The 18,937-nt window shown below is 39.4% G+C and overlaps 1 non-coding gene across 1 annotated transcript; it reads left to right on the top strand.

Annotated features, from left to right (window-relative positions):
• Nucleotides 1-17,148: 17,148 nt before the first annotated feature.
• Nucleotides 17,149-17,220, top strand: TRNAC-ACA (transfer RNA cysteine (anticodon ACA)). The gene has a single exon. It is a non-coding gene; the product is annotated as a tRNA-Cys (tRNA).
• The last annotated feature ends 1,717 nt before the right edge of the window (nucleotides 17,221-18,937 follow it).

Raw genomic sequence — 18,937 nt, 5'->3', positions numbered from 1 at the left:
GAGTTTATTGGGATGAAGCAAGAAATAACAAACTTGGAGGACTGGCAAATTTTCTTCTAGTCAAGAAGGTTAAACTGTTTGCTATTCTCTGCAAAAATAAAAGGAGAGAAGAACAGTTTGACAAATGCTATCTTAAGCCATTTCCTGAAACAATAATAGCCTTATCATGTGTATTGTTAGCTTCCAATCACCAAATATGTCTTTTTTTGATCAAAAATAAAAAATTGCAAAAGGACTTTTGTAGTGCAATATGGTAACATTACTCTCAAATGACTAGGAATGATCAACAAATCTTGAGCTAAGTGATAATATGTATTCTGCTAGACTGATCATTTCTGTGACTGAATGATGACAGATAATAGGAATCAAAAATTAGATGTTTAGTAATTGAGATGCTGAGTTAATTTCATAACCTAAATTTTAAGAGTGTTAATAATTCAAAGTATACTAAAATATATGTAAGTTTCTTAGATGAAATGGATATTTTGAAATTAATTAACTATTGACTGAAATCAACATACATATTCAAAAAAGATTTTGACTGCAAAGAAGTTTGGCTTAGCTTAAGAAATTGAAGAAAGTGTTTGAATAGTAATGTAGTAGTGAGGTAATATTATATCTTGTACTCTAGTCATTTATGCAAGTTGTCAATCACAGTGATTGATACCAAAAGACTTTGTGAAATCTCTAGGCATTGCTTAAGAAGTCATAATACTCCAGATAAGTGCACATTCAAGAGTAGCTACAGTCTTATGGACTCCGTGGGAGAGGGAGAGGGTGGAAAGATTTGGGAGAATGGCATTGAAACATGTAAAATATCATGTAAGAAACGAGTTGCCAATCCAGGTTCGATGCACGATACTGGATACTTGGGCCTAGTGCACTGGGATGACCCAGAGGGATGGTATGGGGAGGGAGGAGGGAGGAGGGTTCAGGATGGGGAACACATGTATACCTGTGGCGGATTCATTTTGATATTTGGCAAAACTAATACAATTATGTAAAGTTTAAAAATAAAATAAAATTTAAAAAATTAATTAATTAATCAATTTTAAAAAAAGAAAATTAAAAAAGAAAAAAAAAAGAGTAGCTACATTGAAATGGGTAAAAATTTCAATGAAATGTCACATTTTATCCATGATAGCACTTACTCAAAGTAGACACACCTCAGTGTGATTGGAAGAAAACTTGCAGCTCATAGGTTGGATTATCTATCAAACGTGAAAGAGAAGAGTGGCAGGTATGTCTAACATTATGACTTATTAAGGCACTTCCAAGGGACTGTTTTTCATCTCATTTGATTTGGAGAACTGACAGGGAATCAGCATACTTTGGAGGCTTGAAGGCCACTGAAAATAGAAAATCTCAACACCAGAGAACTTGTAGTAGTGCAGACAGATACCAGAAGGAAGAAGAAATTATGATTTCTTGAAAAAGAATCCAGTAAATTTCTCTAATTGGGAAATTATGTACTTAACCCCCAATAAAACACATCTCCAGAAAAGGTGTGAAGCCCCTAGAATTTCTAGAACAGCAACAACAAAAATCTCTAAAATTGACTCTTGAAAAAAGAAAATCTATAAATTACCTGACAAAGAATTCAAAATAACTATCTTAAAGAAGTTCAGTGAGCTAAAATAAAACAAAAATTGAAAACTAAATAAAATCAGGAAAATGATGCATGAACACAATGAGAATATTAACAGATAGAAACTATTAAAAAATTCTGAAATTAAAGAATAGAATAACTGAATTAAGAAAGTCACTAAAGGGATTTAAGGCAGATTTTATGAAAGAGAAGAAAGAATCAGCAATCTCCAATACAAGTGATTTGAAATTTTCAAGTCACAGGAGCATAAAGTGGAAAAAAAAAAAAAAGATTAAGAAAGCCAAAGTTACTTATAAAAAAACCACCAAGTAGACCAATATACAGATTATGAGTCCCAAAAGAGAGAGGCAAAGGGGCAGATCATTTATTTGAAGAAATGTGGCTGAAAATCACCCTACCTAAAGAAGGAAATGGACATCCAAATTCAAAAATTTCAATGGATTCTAATTAGGATATGTCCAAAGAGAGTCACACCACCCTTATGGCAGAAAGTGAAGAGGAACTCAAAAGCCTCTTGATGAAAGTGAAAGAGGAGAGTGAAAAAGTTGGCTTAAAGCTCAACATTCAGAAAATGAAGATCATGGCATCCAGTCCCATCACTTCATGGGAAATAGATGGGGAAACAGTGGAAACCATGTCAGACTTTATTTTTTGGGGCTCAAAAATCACTGTTGATGGTGACTGCAGCCATGAAATTAAAAGACCCTTACTCCTTGGAAGGAAAGTTATGACCAACCTAGATAGCATATTCAAAAGCAGAGACATTACTTTGCCAACAAAGGTTCGTCTAGTCAAGGCAATGGTTTTTCCTGTGGTCATGTATGGATGTGAGAGTTGGACTGTGAAGAAGGCTGAGCGCCAAAGAATTGATGCTTTTGACCTATGGTGTTGGAGAAGACTCTTGAGAGTCCCTTGGACTGCAAGGAGATCCAACCAGTCCATTCTGAAGGAGATCAGCCCTGGGATTTCTTTGGAAGGAATGATGCTAAAGCTGAATCTCCAGTACTTTGGCCACCTTATGCGAAGAGTTGACTCATTGGAAAAGACTCTGATGCTGGGAGGGATTGGGGGCAGGAGGAGAAGGGGAGGACAGAGGATGAGATGGCTGGATGGCATCACTGACTCGATGGACATGGGTCTCAGTGAACTCCGGGAGTTGGTGATGGACAGGGAGGCCTGGTGTGCTGCGATTCATGGAGTTGCAAAGAGTCGGACATGACTGAGCGACTGATCTGATCTGAAAGAGTAACACAAAACACATTATAATCAGATGGTAAAAAAAAAAAAAAAAAAGACAAGTAGAGGATATTGAAAGCAGCAGGATAAATTTGACTTATCATGTATGAGGGAGGCTCATAAAATTATCAGTGTATTTCTCATCACAAACTTTACAGGCAAGATGGTGGTAGAATGACATATTCAAAGTGATGAAAGAAAAATAATTGTCAAATAAAAATACCATTTCTGTTAAAAAAAGGTCTTTTAAAAATGAGGGAAAAATAAAAAGTTTCTCAGATAAAGGAAAGAAGCTCACTGTTACTAGACCTGCCTTATAAGAAATGCTAAATAATGACCTAGGAGGTGTAGTACCATGATTTTCCTCTTAGTGTTCTGAAAGTCAGAGGTCATTCTGCTCTGACAACCTACTTCACTGAACTCTGAAAGAGTTTGGCAGGCTGATTCCTTTAAGAACAAGAGTTATTTATACTTATCCTGTGCCCAGTGTCATTCTCAGGTGACCCATAGCTTCACATTCATGAAGATCAGCAACGTAATAGTGGAACGCAAGCAGGATTCCTGATTCCTCATGATCGTGACCTTTCATCTCCAAAATGCTGTGTAAGACTAAGTGAGCTCCTTTCCTTTCTCCCACTATTCTGTTTCAACCTCAGAGCTGCTCATGTAAAACTTCATCAAGCTTAGTGAGGAGTGCAGCCCTCTCTGGTATTATTCCTCCGTACAACCCCTCAGAATGAGGAAGACTGAAGTCTCTTCATGTTTCCTTTGGACACGCAGTTGAAATGGGAAGTGATACAGCCCTATCTCTTTAGGCAGGACTGGTGCACATTGGAGAAGGAAATGGCAACCCACTCCAGTATTCTTGCCTGGAGAATTTCAGGGACAGGGGAGCCTGGTGGGCTGCTGAGTATAGGGTGGCACAGAGTTGGACACGACTGAAGTGACTAGGCAGCAACAGGTGCACATTGAGAAGTAATGATTACACCATTCTGTGTATATATTTATCATTATCATTTCCTAAGAATTTTTTAATTATTGCAACTTCCCAAGACATTCTCAGGTCAATAAACCTTGGATTATGGCGTGAACTATGCCTGTAGACACCTGCTTCAACTTTCCTTAGAGAGTGAGAATATAAAACAAATGAAAAAGCACATATAGTTAAGTGTATACAATAAAAAATCTTCAACTCATTGAGGTTTAAATAGAAAGTAAAAGCAGAGTAAATGGAAGTTTGGCCACCTAAATGAAATACTAAGACTTCTTCTTTCAAGTTACAGTTAAAATACACATAACATACTTATTTAACTTATATGCACAGTACATCATGAGCAACGCTGGGTTGGAGGAAGCACAAGCTGGAATCAAGACTACCAGGAGAAATATCAATAAACTCTGATATACAGATGACACCACCCTCATGGCAGAAAGTGAAGAGGAGCTAAAGAGCCTCTTGATGAAAGTGTAAGAAGAGTGTGAAAAAGTTGGCTTAAGGCTCAACATTCAGAAAACTAAGATTATTGCATCAGGTCCCATACTTCATGGGAAATAGATGGGGAAACAGTGTCAGACTTTATTTTTCTGGGCTCCAAAATCACTGCAGATGGTGACTGTAGCCATGAAATTAAAAGACGCTTACTCCTTGGAAGGAAAGTTATGACCAACCTACATAGCATATTCAAAAGCAGAGACATTACTTTGCCAACAAAGGTTTGTCTAGTCAAGGTTATGGTTTTTCCTGTGGTCATGTATGGATGTGAGACTTGGACTGTGAAGAAGGCTGAGCGTCAAAGAATTGATGCTTTTGAATTGTGGTGTTGGAGAAGACTCTTGAGAGTCCCTTGGACTGCAAGGAGATCCAACCAGTCCATTCTGAAGGAGATCAGCCCTGGGATTTCTTTGGAAGGGATGATGCTAAGGCTGAAACTCCAGTACTTTGGCCACCTGATGTGAAGAGATGACTCATTGGAAAAGACCCTGATGCTGAGAAAGATTGAGGTGAGAGGAGAAGGGGACGATAGAGGATGAGATAGTTGGATGGCATAACCACATTAATGGACATGGGTTTGGGTGGATTCCGGGAGCTGGTGATGGACAGGGAGGCCTGGCGTGCTGCAGTACATGGGGTCGCAAAGAGTCGGACACGACTGAGCAACTGAACTGAACTGAACATAAAACTGATAATCTGAATCAGTCTTTTTGTCCATTTCAGTGACATGAAGTATATATACTCATCAGATAAGATCAGATCAGTTGCTCAGTCGTGTCCGACTCTTTGAGACGCCATGAATCGCAGCACGCCAGGCCTCCATGTCCATCACCAATTCCCAGAGTTCACCGAGACTCACGTCCATCGAGTGAGCGATGCCATCCAGCCATCTCATCCTCTGTCGTCCCCTTCTCCTAGTGCCCCCAATCCCTCCCAGCATCAGAGTATTTTCCAATGAGTCAGCTCTTCGCATGAGGTGGCCAAAATACTGGAGTTTCAACTTCAGCATCATTCCTTGCAAATAATTCCCAGGGCTGATCTCCTTCAGAATGGACTGGTTGGATCTCCTTGCAGTTCAAGGGACTCTCAAGAGTCTTCTCTAACACTACAGTTCAAAAGCATCAATTCTTCAGCGTTCACCCTTCTTCACAGTCCAACTATCACATCAGTACATGACCACAGGAAAAACCATAGCCTTGACTAGACGAACCTTTGTTGGCAAAGTAATTGGCTTTTCAATATGCTATCCAGGTTGGTCATAAATTTCCTTCCAGGGAATAAGCGTCTTTTAATTTCATGGCTGCAGTCACCATCTGCAGAGATTTTGGAGCCCAGAAAAATAAAGTCTGACACCGTTTCCACTGTTTCCCCGTCTATTTCCCATGAAGTGATGGGACCGGATGCCATGATCTTCGTTTTCTGAATGTTGAGCTTTAAGCCAACTTTTTCACTCTCCACTTTCACTTTCATCAAGAGGCTCTTTAGTTCCTCTTCACTTTCTGCCATAAGGATGGTGTCATCTGCATATCTGAGGTTATTGATATTTCTTCTGGCAATTTTGATTCCAGCTTGTGCTTCCTCCAACCCAGCGTTTCTCATGATGTACTCTGCATAGAAGTTAAATAAGCAGGGTGACAATATACAGCCTTCACGTACTCCTTTTCCTATTTGGAACCAGTCTGTTGTTCCATGTCCAGTTCTAACTGTTGCTTCCTGACCTGCATACAGATTTCTCAAGAGGCAGATCAGGTGGTCTGGTATTCCCCTCTCTTTCAGAATTTTCCACAGTTGATTGTGATACACACAGTCAAAGGCTTTGGCATAGTCAATCAAGCAGAAACAGATATTTTTTTTGGAACTCTCTTGCTTTTTCCATGATGCAGCAGATGTTGGCAATTTGATCTCTGGTTCCTCTGCCTTTTATAACACCAGCTTGAACATCATGAAGTTCACGGTTCACGTATTACTGAAGCCTGGCTTAGAGAATTTTGAGCATTGCTTTAATAGCGTGTGAGATGAGTGTAATTGTTTAATAGTTTGAGCATTCTTTGACATTGCCTTTCTTTGGGATAGGAATGAAAACTGACCTTTTCCAGTCCTTTGGCCACTGCTGAGTTTTCCAATATTGCTGGCATGTTGAGTGCAGCACTTTCACAGCATCATCTTTCAGGATTTGAAATAGCTCAACTGGAATTTCATCACCTCCACTAGCTTTGTTCCTAGTGATGCTTTCTAAGGCCCACTTAACTTCACATTCCAGGATGTCTGACTCTAGGTCAGGGATCACACCATCGTGATTATCTGAGTCGTGAAGATCTTTTTTGTACAGTTCTTCTGTGTATTCTTGCCATCTCTTCTTAACATCTACTTCTGTTAGGCCCATACCATTTCTGTCCTTTATCTAGCCCATCTTTGCATGAAATGTTCCCTTGGTATCTCTAATTTTCTTGAAGAGATCTCTAGTCTTTCCGATTCTGTTGTTTTCCTCTATTTCTTTGCATTGATCACTGAAGAAGGCTTTCTTATCTCTTCTTGCTATTCTTTGGAACTCTGCATTCAGATGTTTATATCTTTCCTTTTCTCCTTTGCTTTTCACTTCTCTTCTTTTCACAGCTATTTGTAAGGCCTCCCCAGACAGCCATTTTGCTTTTTTGCATTTCTTTTCCATGGGGATGGTCTTGATCCCTGTCTCCTGTACAATGTCACGAACCTCATTCCGTAGTTCATCAGGCAGTCTATCTATCAGATCTAGGCCCTTACATCTGTTTCTCACTTCCACTGTATAATCATAAGGGATTTGCTTTAGGTCATACCTGAATGGTCTAGTGGTTTTCCTTACTTTCTTCAATTTAAGTCTGAATTTGGCAATAAGGAGTTCATGGTCTGAGCCACAGTCAGCTCCTGGTCTTGTTTTTGCTGACTGTACACATCTTCTCCATCTTTGGATGCAAAGAATATAATCAATCTGATTTCGATATTGACCATGTGGTGATGTCCATGTATAAAGTCTTCTCTTATGTTGTTGGAAGAGTGTTTTTGTTATAACCAGTGCATTTTCTTGGCAAAACTCTATTAGCCTTTGCCCTGGCTCATTCCATATTCCAAGGCCAAATTTGCCTGTTACTCCAGGTGTTTCTTGACTTCTTACTTTTGCATTCCAGTCCCCTATAATGAAATGACATCTTTTTCGAGTGTCAGTTCTAAAATGTCTTGTAGGTCTTCATAGAGCCATTCAACTTCAGCTTCTTCAGCATTACTGGTTGGGGCATAGACTTGGATTACTGTGATAGTGAATGGTTTGCCTTGGAAACGAACAGAGATCATTCTGTCGTTTTTGAGATTGCATCCAAGTACTACATTTGGACTCTTTTGTTGACCATGATGGCTACTCCATTTCTTCTGAGGGTTTCCTGCCCTCAGTATTAGATATAATGGCCATCTGAGTTAAATTCACCCAGTCCAGTCCATTTGAGTTCCCTGATTCCTAGAATGTTGACATTCACTCTCACCATCTCTTGTTTGGCCACTTCCAGTTTGCCTTGATTCATGGATCTGACATTCCAGGTTCCTATGCAATATTGCTCTTTAGAGCATTGGACCTTGCTTCTATCACCAGTTACATCCGCAGCTGGGTATTCTTTTTGCTTTGGCTCCATCCCTTTATTCTTTCTGGAGTTATTTCTCCACTCATCTCCAGTAGCATATTGGGCACCTACTGACCTGAGGAGTTCCTTTTTCAGTATCCTATCATTTTGCCTTTTCATACTGTTCATGGGGTTCCCAAGGCAAGAATACTGAAGTGGTTTGCCATTCCCACCTCAATTCTTGGAATCCAATAAGAGACTCCTTTAAACCTAGCCTTTGATTCATTATGGTTGTCTGGCTAGTCCCTGAGAATAACAGAGTAAGTAAACTTTGTTTCATATAGGTACCTTACTCTCTTCTCCTCAGTTTAAAAAGGAAAAAAAAAAAAAAAGAGTTCTTGCCTCCTTTGAATAATGGAGGAAATGCTTTCTTTGTTTTGTTAATACAACTAGTGTTTTCTTACAGTGAAGAGGACTAGGTGAATAACAGAACAGCATGAGGCCTGCTGACATGTTGCTGACTGGATTGAGTAAAGGAAATGTCCTTGTCAAAGATCCAGAGCTCAGAACAAGCGTCAATTTCTTATAGCAAGTGTGTTGCGGATCACCAGGGAAGCACAAGAATATTCTCAAGCTGGAGAATATTGATAACCATTTCTCCATTAGCTTACTTTCTGGGGACAAGCATGTCACCCAAAAGCCACAAATGAGTTTCCACAAAGAAGGGAAAAGATCTGGACCGAATACATATTTTGACTTTACTTACTATAAAATGTGAGTCCCCTTCATGGTTTACTGCTTGTCATGGTAAAGGGGCTTGAGTAACTTAATGAAGCTATGAATCATGCCATGCAGGGCCACCAAAAGACAGATGGGTCATAGTGGAGAGCTCTGAGGGAACCTTGTCCACTGGAGTGAGAATGGCAAATCATTCTAGTATTAATGCCATGAGAACCATATGAACAGTGAAGAGTGAAAGTGAAAATCACTCAGTTGTACCCAACTCTTTGCAATCCCACGGACTGTTAAAGTCCATGGAATTCTCCAGGCCAGACTACTGGAGTGGGTAACCTTTCCCTTCTCCAGGGGATTTTCCCAAACCAGTGATCAAACCCAGGTCTCCCATGTTGTAGGTAGATTATTTACCATCTGAACCGCAAGGGAAACCCAAGAATACTGGAATAGGTAGCCTGTCCCTTCTCCAGGGGATCTTCCCAACCCAGGAATCGAACTGGGGTATCCTGCATTGCAGACGAGTTCTTTACCAAGTGAGTTATTAAGTAATCAGTACACAAAGGCAAAAAGATATGACACCAAAAGATGAGCTCCCAGTTCTGACGGTGTCCAATATTCTACTAGGAAAGAGCACAAACAATTAACAACAGCTACAGAAAGAAAGAAACAGCTGAATGAAAGGAGAAATGATGCTCAGTTTTGGATATGTCTGGTGGTGAAAATTAAGTCCAGTATTGTAAAAAAAAAAAAAAAAAAAAAGATATTGCATAGGAACCTGGAATGTTAGGTCCATAAATCAAAATAAACTGGACATGATCAAACAGATGGCAAGTGTGAACATCCACATCTTAGGAATCAGTGAACTAAAATGAACAGAAAGGGGTGAATTTAATTCAGATGACCATTTTATCTACTACTTTGGGCAAGAATCTCTTAGAGAAATGAAGCAACCCTCATAGTCAGTCTGTAAGAGTCCAAATTGCAGTACTTAATTGCAGTCTCAAAAATGAGAGAATGATCTCAGTTCATTTCCAAGGCAAATCATTCAACATCAGAGTAACCCAAGTCCATGTCCCAAACACTGATGCTGAAGAAGCTGAAGTTGACTGGTTTTATGAAGACTTGTAAGATCTTCTTGAACTAACACCAAAAAGAGATATCATTTTCATCATAAGTGATAGGAATGCAAAAGTAGGAAGTTAACATATGTAGAGAGTAACAGGCAAGTTTGGCCTTGGAGTAAAAAATGAAGCAGGACAAACTCTGACAGAGTATTTCCACAGAAAACACTGGTCATATTAAACACCCTTTTTCACCACACAAGAGATGACTCTACACATGGACATCACCAAGTGGTCAATACCAAAATATGATTGATTATATTTTTTGCATATGAAGATGGAGAAGTTCTATATAGTCAGCAAAAACTAGACCTGGAGCTGACTGTGGCTAAGATCATCAACTCCTTGTTGCAAAATTCAGGCTTAAATTGAAGAAAGTAGGGAAAACCACTAGGCCATTCATATATGATCTAAATTAAATTTCTTATGATTATATAGTAGAGGTGGTGAATAGATTCAAGGGTTTAGATTTGGTAGACAGAGTGCCTGAAGGTCTATGGTCAGTGATTCTAACATTGTACAGGAGGAAGTGACCAAAATGATTCCCAAGAAAAACAAATACAAGAAGGAAAAGTGGTTATCTGAGGAGGTCTTACACATAGCACAGTAAGAAGAGAAGTGAAAGGCAAAAGAGAAAGGAAAAGATACAGCCAACTGAATCCAGAGTTACAAAGAATAGCAAGGAGATATAAGAAAACCTTCTTAAATGAACAATGCAAAGATATAGAGAAAGACGATAGAATAGAAATGACTAAAGATCTCTTCAAGAATATTAGAAAGATCAAGGGAATATTTCATGCGATCATGGGCACAATAAAGGACAAAAATTGTATGGACTTAACAGAAGCAGAGATATTAAGAAGAGGTGACAAAAAGACACAGAAGAACTGTACAAAGAGGTCTTAATGACCCAGATAACCATGATGGTATGATCACTAACTTAGAGCCAGACATCCTGGAGTGTGAAGTTAATTGGGCCTTAGGAAGCATTATTGCAAACAAAGCAAACATAAGCAAACAAAGCTAGTGAAGGTAATGGAATTCCAAATGATCTACATCAAATCTTAAAAGAAAGTGCTGCTAAAGTGCTGTGATAGATATGTAAGCAAGTTTGGAATGTTCCACAGTGGCCACAGGACTATAAAAGTCAATTTTCATTCCAATCCCAAAGAAGGACAGTGCCAAAGAATGGTAAAACTACTATATAATCGTGCTCATCTAACATATTAATAAGGTTACCCTCAAAATTCTTCGAGCTAGTCTTCAACAGACGTGAACCAAGAACTTCCAGTTATACACCTAGATTTGAAAAAGGCATAGGTTCCAGAGATCAAATGGCAACATTTGTTAGATCATAGGGAAAGCAAGGGAATGTTAGAAAAAATATCTACTTCTGCTTCATTGACTACACTAAAATCTTTGACTGTGTGAGATGCAAAAATAATAATAATAATAATAAATAAAAATAAAAAAAACCAATTGTGTAAAATTCTTAAAGAGGTGGAAATACATTTGAATCAGTTCTAATGAGGTGGATGAAACTGGAGCCTATTATACAGAGTGAAGTAAGCCAGAAGGAAAAACATAAATACAGTATACTAACGCATATATATGGAATTTAGAAAGATGGTAACAATAACCCGGTGTACGAGACAGCAAAAGAGACACTGATGTATAGAACCGTCTTATGGACTCTATGGGAGAGGGAGAGGGAGAGGGTGGGAAGATTTGGGAGAATGGCATTGAAACATGTAAAATATCATGTAGAAAACGAGTTGCCAGTCCAGGTTCGATGCACGATGCTGGATGCTTGGGGCTGGTGCACTGGGACGGCCCAGAGGGATGGTATGGGGAGGGAGGAGGGAGGAGGGGGGAGGGAGGAGGGAGGAGGGTTCAGGATGGGGAACACATGTATACCTGTGATGGATTCATTTTGATATTTGGCAAAACTAATACAATTATGTAAAGTTTAAAAATAAAATAAAATTGGAAAAAAAAAAAAGAGATGGAAAAACCAGACCACCTTACCTGTGTCCTAGGAAGCTTTTATGTGGGTAAAGAAGCAACAGCTAGAACCTTACTTGGAACAACTGACGGGTTCAAAATTGGTAAGGAGTAGGATGAAGCTGTATTTTTTCACCATTTTATTTAACGTCAATGTAGAATATTTGTGCAATGAGAACCCCATGAAAAGTATAAAAGGCAAAATGATATGACACCAAAATATGAGCCTCCAAGGTTGAAAGGTGTTCAGTATGCTAGTGGGGAAAGCAGAGGGCAATTACTAATAGCTCCTGAAATAATGAAGTGGCTGGGCCAAAGTAGAAACAACCCTTAGTTGTAGACATGTCTGGCGGTGGAAGTAAAATCTGATGCTGTAAAGAACAACACTGAATAGGAACCTGGAATGTTATGTCCATGAATTAAGGTAAATTGGACATGGTCAATCAAGAGATGACGAGTAAACATCGACATCTTAGAAATCAGTAAACTAAAATGGATGGGAATGGGGAAATTTAATTCAGATGTCAATTATGTCTACTACTGCAGGCAAGAATCCCACAAAAGAAATAGAGTAGCCCTCAAAACCAACAAAAGTGACCAAAATATAGTACTTTCTCAAAAACAACAGAATGTTCTTAGTTTATTTCCAAGGCAAACTGTTCAACATCACAGTAATCCAAATCTATGTTGCAACCACTGATCCTGAAGAAACTAAAGTTGACTAGTTCTATGAAGACCTACAAGACCTCCTAGAACTAATAACAACAACAAAAAGATGTCTTATTAATCACAGGGGATTGGAATGCAAAGGCAGGAAATTAAGAGGTACCTGGAGTAATAGGTTAGTTTGGCCTTGGAGTACAAAATGAAGCAGGGCAAAGGCTAACAGAATTCTGCCAAGAGAATGCACTGGTCATAGCAAACACACTTTTATAACAGCACTAGAGACGACTCTTCACATGGACATCATCAAATGGCCAATATAAAGACTCAGAGGAACTGCCAAAAAAAAAAAAAATAATAAGATTGGTTACATTCTTTGCAGTTGAAGACAGAGAAACACTATACAATAAGCAAAAACAAGACCTGTAGCTGATTGTAGCACAGATCATAAGCTCCTTATTGCAAAATTCAGGCTTAAACTAAAGGAAGTGGGAAGACCACTAGGCCATTCAGGTATGACTTAAATCCCTTTTGATTATACAGTGGAGGTGATGAATAGATTCAAGGGATTAGATTTTGTAGACAGAGTGCCTGAAGAACAATGGACAGAGATTCATAACACTGTACAGGAGACAGTGACCAAAACTATTCCAAGAAAAAGAAATGCAAGATAATAATGTGGCTGTCTGAGGAGTCTTTACTCACAGCCAAGGGAAGAAGAGAAGTGAAAAGCAAGAGAGAAAGGAAAAGATATACCCAATTGAACGCAGAGCTCCAGAGAATAGCAAGGAACATTAAGAGGGGCTTCTTAAATGAACAATGCAAAGACATAGTGGAAAACAATAAGATGAATTAGACTAGCTATCTCTTCAAGAAAATTAGAGATATCAAAGGAACATTTCATGCAAGGATGAACATGATAAAGGACAGAAATAGTAAGGATCTAACAAAAGCAGTAGAAATTAAGAACAGGTAGCTTCCCAGATGGTGCTGCTGGTAAAGAATCTGCCTGCCAAGGCAGGAGACACAAGAAATACAGGTTTGATCCCTGGGTCAGGAATATCCCCTGGAGAAGAAAATGGCAACCCACTCCAGTATTCTTGCCTGGATAATTCTATGGACAGAGGAGATTGGCAGGCTATAGTCCATGGGGTCGCAAAGAGTCAGACATGACTAAGTGACTGAGCACACATATACAAAAAACGTCTTAATGAGGCAGATAACCACGATTATGTGGTCACTCACCTAGAGAAAGACATCTGGAGTGTGAAGCCAAGTGGATCTTAGGAAGCATTACTATGAACAAATCTAGTGGAGATGATGGAATTCCAGCTGAACTATTTCAAATCCTAAAAGATGATGCTGTTAAAATTGCTACAGTTAACATATCAGCAAATTCGGAAGACTCAGCAGTGGCCACAGGATTGGAAAAGGTCAGTTTTCACCCCAATTCCAAGAAACGGCAGTGCTAAAGAATGTTCAAGCTATCAGATAATTTCTCTCATTTCCCATGTTAATAAGGTTATGCACAAAATCTTTAAAGCTAGGTTTCAGCAGTACTTGCAGATGTATAAGCTGGATTTAGAAAAGACAGGAACCAGAGATCAAATTGCCAACATTCGTTGGAATATACAGAAAGCAAGGGAATTCCAGAAAAGCATCTACTTCTGCTTCATTAACTAAGCAAAAGCCTTTCACTGTGTGGACCACAAGAAACTGTGGAAGATTCTTAAAGAGGTGGGAATACCAGATCATCTCACCTGCCTTCTGAAAAATCTTTATGTGGACCAAGAAGCAACAGCTTGAATATTACATGGAAAAACTGAATGGTTAAAAATTAGGAAAGGAGTGCTACAAGGCTGCATATTTTAAATCAGTTTATTCAACTTATATGCAGAGCACATTGTGTGAAATGTCAGCCTGGATGAGTTACAGGCTGGAATCAAGATTGCTGGGAGAAATATCAACATCCTCAGATATGCAGATGACACCACTTTAATGGGAGAAAGCAAAGAGGAACTAAAGAACCTCTTGATGAACGTGATAGAGGACAACAGAAAAGCTGACTTAAAACTCAACATTCAAAAAACTAAGATCATGGCATCTAATCCCATCACTTCATGGCAAATAGAAGGGGAAAAAGTGAAAGCAGCAACAGATATTCTATTATTGGGCTTCAAAACATTGTGCAGTCATGATATTAGAAGATGCTTTCCTCTGGAAGGAAAGCTATGACAAACCAGGATAATGTCATATAAATAGATGCATAATTTTTCTGCATAAGTCTGTGTAGTCAAAGCTGTGGTCTTTTTAGTAGTCGTGTATGGATGTGAGAGTTGGATTATAAAGAATGATGAGTGCCAAAAAATTGATGGTTTTGAATTATTATGCTTGAGGAGACTCTTGAGAGTCCCTTGGACAGCAAGGAGGTCAAACCAGTCAATCCTAAAGGAAATCAACCCTGAATTTCATTGGAAGGACTGATGCTGAAGCTGAAACTCCATTACTTTGGCCACCTGATGTGAAGGGCTGACTCATTGGAAGAGACCTTGATGCTGGAAAAGATTGAAGGCAAAAGAGAAGAGGGTGGCAGAGGATGAGATGATTGGATAGCATCACTGATTCAATGGACATGAACTTGGGCAAACTCCAGGAGATATGAGAGACACGGAGGCCTGGTGTTCTGCAGTCCATGAAGTGGCAAAGAGTCAGACACCACTTAGTGACTCAACAACAACAACAACCCTAGAGTAAAGTAAGAAAATAATAAGATTAATGGCATACCTGATACTGAGTCAGAATTAACAGCATTCCGATAGACATCTGTTATACATTAAGCAACTTTGGATAGATAGCTCTGCTTATTCAAGAAGAATTGTAGATTTATAATCATAAAGATGAACATTGGAAAGAGGCTTGAATATTCCATTTACCATCTATTAGCCAAGTCAGCTTAATTTCTTAACATCTCTTTTCTTCAGTTTCCTTAGTTGAAATGGGAGGACAGAAATAGCACCTCCCTCATTGATTTTTGTGAGCATTCAGTGAGTTAATACATTAGAAATGTTTAGAGCAGTGCCTGCATATATTGTTTTATTTTAATGTTAGCATTATCATTATTAGGCTACTCAAATATCATGTGGACTCAGAAAAACAATGGAATCATAATTAGATCTTATGTACACATGTGTGTGACTGTGAGAGCTAAGTCGCTTCAGTCGTGTCTGACTGCTTGAGACACTATGGACTGTAGCCCACTGGGCTCCTCTGTCCATGGGATTCACCAGGCAAGAATAGCAGAGTGGGTTGTCATACCCTCCTCTAGGGAATCTTACTGACCCAGGGATCGAACCCTGATTATCTCCTGCATTGTCAGGCAGATTCTTCACCCCTCTGCTACTTTGGAAGCCCATATACACATGCGTTCAGTTAGTTCGTTTCAGTTCAGTCACTCAGTCGTGTCCGACTCTTTGCAACCCCATGATTTGCAGCACACCAGGCCTCCCTGTCCATCACCAACTCCCAGAGTTCACTCAAACTCATGTCCATCAAGTCGATGATGCCATCTAGCCATCTCATCCTCTGTCGTCCCCTTCTCCTCCTGCCCCCAGGCCTTCCCATCATCAGGGACTTTTCCAAAGAGTCAATTCTTTGCATGAGCTGGCCAAAGTATTGGAGTTTAAGCTTTACCATCAGTACTTCCAATGAACACCCACGAATGATCTCCTTTAGAATGGACTGGTTGGACCTCCTCACAGTCCAAGGGACTCTTAAGGGTCTTCTCCAACAGCACAGTTCAAAAGTATCAATTCTTTGGCACTCAGCTTTCTTCGTAGTCCAACTCTCACATCCATACATGACCACTGAAAAACCATGCACTTGACTAGATGGACCTTTGTGTAGTTTATATTAAATCACAAAGAACAAATATTATTGACTTGACTTTGCTCCTGCAGATTGAAATTAGTTATTTTAGTCTAGAATTCATCACTGTCTTTAATTCTTGGGATTACTGAAACAATCCTCAATTTTTGCCATAGGCTCCCTTTGACTTTTTATTTCATTGTGACTTCATCCATTCCTATGATGCTAAAATAATAGTTCCCAATTATATGTCTCTAATTGTTTTGATGTCCAGTTTTATGTAGCTCAACCATGTTTTAATATCTGCTCTTGTATACACAATCACATCAGATCAGTTGCTCAGTCATGTCTGACTCTTTGCAACCCCATGAATCGCAGTACGCCAGGCCTCCCTGTCCATCACCAACTCCCGGAGTTCACTCAGACTCACATCCATCAAGTCAGGGATGCCATCCAGCCATCTCATCCTCTGTCGTCCCCTTCTCCTCTTGCCCCCAATTCCTCCCAGCATCGGAGTCTTTTCCAATGAGTCAACACTTCGCATGAGGTGGCCAAAGTACTGGAGTTTCAGCTTTAGCATCATTCCTTCCAAAGAAATCCCAGGGCTGATCTCCTTCAGAATGGACTGGTTGGAATTCCTTGCAGTCCAAGGGACTCTCAAGAGTCTTCTCCAACACCACAGTTCAAAAGCATCGATTCCTCAGTGTTCAGCATTATTTATAGTCCAACTCTCACATCCATATATGACTACTGGGAAAACTATAGCTTTAACTAGATGGACCTTTTCTGGCAAAGTAATGTCTCTGCTTTTTAATATGCTGTTTAGGTTGGTCATGAGCTTCCCTGGTGGCTCAGATGGTAAAGCATCTGCCTACAATGCAGGAGACCCGGGTTCAATCCCTGGGTTGGGAATATCTCTTGGAGAAGGAAATGGCAACCCATTCCAGTATTCTTGCCTAGAAAATCCCATGGATGGAGGAGCCTGGTGGGCTACAGTCCATGGGGTTGCAAAGAGTCAGACACAACTGAGCAACTTCACACACACACACACACACACACACACACACACACAGGTTGGTCATAGCTTTTCTTCCAAGGAGCAAGTGTCTTTTAATTCCATGACTGCAGTCACCATCTGCAGTGATTTTTGGAGCCCCCCCCCAAAAAAAAAAATAAAGTCTCTGTTTCCATTGTCTCCCCATCTATTTGCCATGAAGTGATGGGACTGGATACCATGATCTTAGTTGCCTGAATATTGAGTTTTAAGCCAACTTTTTCACTCTCCTCTTTCACTTTCATCAAACGGCTCTTTAGTTCTTCTTCATTTTCTGCCATAAGGGTGGTGTCATCTGCATATTTGAGGTTATTGATATTTTTCCTGGCAAACTGGATTCCAGTTTGTGCTTCATTTTGCATTATGTACTATGCATAGAAGTTAAATAAGCAGGGTGACAATATACAACCTTGTACACACTCCTTTCCCAATTTGGAACCAGTCTGGTTTTCCATTTCCAGTTCTAACTGTTGCTTCTTGACCTTTATTCAGATTTCTCAATAGATGGGTAAGGTGGTCTGGTACTCCAGTCTATTTAAGAATTTTCCACAGTTTTTTGTGATCCACACAGTCAGAGGCTGTTTCATATTCAGTAAAGCAGAAGTAGATGTTTTTCTGGAACTCTCTTGCTTTCTCGATGATCCAGTGGATGTTGGCAATTTGACCTCTGGTTCCTCTGCCTTTTCTAAATCCAGCTTGAATATATGGAAGTTCATGGTTCAAGTACTGTTGAAGCTTGGCCTAGAGAATTTTGAGCATTTCTTTGCTAGCATGTGAGAAGAGTGCAATTGTGTGGTAGTTTGAGCATTCTTTGACATTGCCTTTCTTTGGGATTGTAATGAAAACTGACCTTTTCCAGTCCTGTGGCCACTGCTGAGTTTTCCAAATTTGCTGGCATACTGAGTGCAGCATTTTTAAAAGCCTTATCTTTTAGGATTTCAAATAGCTGAACTGGAAGTCTATCACCTCCACTAGCTTTATTCATAGTGATACTTCCTACAGCCCACTTGACTTAACATTCCAAGATGTCTGGCTCTTGGTGAGTGATCACACCATGTTGTTATCTGGGTCATGAAGATCTTTTTTGTATAGTCCATCTGTGTATTGTTAGCAGTACTAGATAATTTTATCTCATGTTTCTGCTTCTTAATAAATAATGCTACTCTTCACTCATTTGCCCAATTGAAAACTTAGAGGTCTTCTTTGATTTCAGTATTTTCCTCATTGTCTATTCATTTCATCCTCCTCCAACATCCATTTTATCAGCATATTCCATTAAGTCTACCATCAAAATGCATCTTATTTATCAGTTCTCCCTTCCCTACTTCTACTTTCCCATTCCCATAACCCATAGTCTCTCATACTAATCACTGAAATAGCCTGAAAGCTTACCTCTGTCTATCTTTTCTTATCCTACTATTTTCAACTGCTGCAATGGTACCCATAAAGATTTTTAAAAAGATGTATAAGACTCACTTTCCTCAATTCTTAAGCCCATTCATAGTACTTTTGCTCTTGGTTCAATGTCTTTGAGAACAAAGATCCTACAAAACTATCAGTGTAAATGTCCTCAAG

The sequence above is a fragment of the Bos indicus genome, chromosome 15, assembly GCF_029378745.1.
Source record: "Bos indicus isolate NIAB-ARS_2022 breed Sahiwal x Tharparkar chromosome 15, NIAB-ARS_B.indTharparkar_mat_pri_1.0, whole genome shotgun sequence".
Classification (NCBI taxonomy): Eukaryota; Metazoa; Chordata; class Mammalia; order Artiodactyla; family Bovidae; genus Bos; species Bos indicus.
Note: the sequence above shows the minus strand (reverse complement) of the source record. Positions and strands in the feature narration are given on the sequence as shown.